The sequence below is a fragment of the Pseudophryne corroboree genome, chromosome 8, assembly GCF_028390025.1.
Source record: "Pseudophryne corroboree isolate aPseCor3 chromosome 8, aPseCor3.hap2, whole genome shotgun sequence".
Lineage (NCBI taxonomy): Eukaryota > Metazoa > Chordata > Amphibia > Anura > Myobatrachidae > Pseudophryne > Pseudophryne corroboree.
This window is the reverse complement of record NC_086451.1, coordinates 164275006-164277833: the sequence shown is the minus strand read 5'-3', so window position 1 is coordinate 164277833 and position 2828 is coordinate 164275006. Positions and strand designations below refer to the sequence as shown.

The 2828-nt window shown below is 50.0% G+C and overlaps 1 non-coding gene across 1 annotated transcript; it reads left to right on the top strand.

Annotated features, from left to right (window-relative positions):
* Positions 1-546: 546 nt before the first annotated feature.
* On the top strand, positions 547-713 carry LOC134951170 (U1 spliceosomal RNA). Its single transcript, XR_010183960.1, has one exon. It is a non-coding gene; the product is annotated as a U1 spliceosomal RNA (small nuclear RNA).
* The last annotated feature ends 2115 nt before the right edge of the window (positions 714-2828 follow it).

Genomic DNA, 2828 nt, shown 5'->3' with positions numbered 1-2828 from the left:
CCTATATATGTGTGTATGCAAACTACAGGTGGTGCTGCATGGCTCACACCCTTTTACTTGTCTTGTAGAGCAACTCTGGAGCTGTTACTGGGTCCAGCTGCTGCAAGAAATCAGCTTGAATGCTTCAGGGGCTGGGGCATGGCCAACATGAGCCCCACACTGATGGGGGTGTATAAAGCGATCTAGGGGTCATCCAAGCGCAACCCCACAAAGGCCGCCATGCCCTGCGTGACCATTTTCTCTTTTCATATGCAGACGAGGGTTGCAGCCAACTATACCCATTGCTTGGATGACATCACCATATGCGAATCCATCTGCTGCAGGCCTTCCCCCAGGAATGCTTGCACTAGTTGTTGCATTTGGTTTGTTGTTTGGGGGGTGCTTCAGTATTAGGCAGCCTTCTGCCCTCACACATTCGTCTGAAAATGTGTTCTCCCTGCAGTTGTTGTCCCCAGATGAGAGTTCCCTTGTGCTGCCTCAGTTGAATCTCCTTTACTTGACGGAGGTGTGCCTGAGCAGCGGCCCTCCCCAGCCCTATCTCAAATCATACTTATTTTGCTTAGGTGATACCATGGTCATGAAGATTGTTTTCCCAGGGTGAGGTTCATTCATTGCATTCTGGGTATGCTGACCTCTGTGATTTCCCCAAATGTGGGAATCTCGACTGCATAATTTGTGGTAGGGGGGGGGGACTGCATTTGTGCTTTCCCCTGGTTGGCTCTGGTATAATTTAGATCTCATTGTCTCAGGTCTCTCTCCCGCCTAGCTTGCTGTCTGTTTCCACTTCTCTTTTCTTGAGCCCCTCCCTTCTATGCCCTTGCGCACTATCCTGACTTCTCCCGTCTGCTTACTTTGTGCCTTCCAACGCACAATGCGAACTACAGGTGGTGTTGCAGGGCCCACACCCTTTTATTTGCATTACAGAGCAGCTCTGGAGCTGTTACAGTGCCCAGCTGCTGCAAGAAATCAGCTTGAATGCTTCAGGGGCTGGGGCATGGCCAACATGAGCCCCACACCAAAGGAGGGTGGGGGGTGTTCAATGCGAACTAGGGGTCATCCAAGTGCCCCTTTTCTCTTTTCATATGCAGATGAGGGTTCCAGCCAACTTTGGCCCACTGCTTGGATGACATCACCGTATGCAAATCCGTCTGCTGCAGACCTTTCCCCAGGAATGCTTGTACTAGTTGTTGCATATGGTTTGATGTTTGAGGGTGCTTCAGTATTAGGCAGCCTTCCGCCCTCTCATTTTCATCTGAAAAGATGTGGTCTCCCTGCAGTTGTTGTCCCCAGACAAGAGTTCCCTTGTGCTTCCTCAGTTGAATCTCCTTAACTTGACGGGGGTGTGCTCGAGCAGCCGCCCTCCACAGCCCTATCCCAACACATGCTTTTCTTGCGTATGAGATCTCTTGATCATGAAGATAGTTCTCACAGGGTGAGGTTCATCCATTACATTTTAAAGTAGGAAGGTACAAATTACATATTCAAATTACATATATGTGCTGGATTCAAATGTTTTCCCCCCTTCCTTTCTCAATTGTGCCCATCAGCAGCTATTCTAATGTTGCTGCCAATGGGTGTGACACATTCATTTCTTCTGTGGGGTACACTGGACTCCACAAGGATTCACATTGGGGTGTAGAGTAGGATCTTGATCTGAGGCACCAACAGGCTCAAAGCTTTTGACTGTTCCCAAGATGCTCAGCGTCCCCTGCTCTATAACCTCGCTTCCATGAACAGGGAGCTCAGTTTGTAGTTGGTGCCTTCAGTAGTAGGCCACTTAACAGGGGGCTGCCTCAGGCAGCCTATTCTTAGCTATTAATTTTGACAAGAAAAGAAGAACTTTTTTTATAAGAATCTACAAGGGCTGCAGCAGGTTAGGTCTAATAGACATCTTTACTGCAGCTCCATCACTCCCAGCGGCGCAGTATACTCCCGTGCCCTGGTTGCTGGGTCACTGCAGCGGAGGCTCCGGTTTCTTCCTAAGGTCAGTCACACACACACCGCCCTCCGGGATCACGAGGCCGCTGATGAAAGGGAGGTAAGGGACTTCTGTGCCCACACTATACCGTGATCCAGCGTGGCTGTAGGGGGTGGGCCATGTGCGCACTGGCGTGGACACTGATTACTGGGCAGCCGCTCCACTAGCCACCAGGGACAGTTAAGGAGCACAGCTCTGGGGGGGGTTTCTCTTATATTAACCCCATTTTGTACTACCCGCAGTGCATTGTGATAGGTAATAGAGCCTGATTCAGGTTGGATTGCAATCGCAATAAGCAATCCAACTGCAAAAATTGCTAAGAGCATACGCATGCGCCTGCATTTTCTGCGGCACCCCGCAGATAATGCGATCGCTTCTGACTGTCAATCGGTGCTGGGGGGAAGGGGCAGCAACAATCCATTTCCAAGTCGGAGATGGAGCGGTGCATGGGCAGGGCTACAAAATGGGGTCGGCAACGGAGAAACAGGAGGCGTGGTCAGAGCTGCTGCATGACATCACATGCAGCAGCTGCGATCACAAAAATGGTGGCGGCTTCCTGCGCACACATACAGTCTGCACCAACAGGAGGCTAACCCATTTTTTATGATCACGCTGAACTGCACTGAGACTGCAATTTCAGCGTGGTCAAGAAGGGAGGCGGCATGCTGGGTGGCCCCAGCATGCGAACCAAAGTAACTAAGTAAGTTACAGAATTTGCAATCCTTACTGAATTAGGCCCATTGATTACAAAATGTATTTGTAAATATTTGAAGTTTTTCTTCAGGGACTAACACAAAAGATGCTTGGGGCTACTAACACATGGGTAAGCCACGTAAAGCTTCCCATGGGT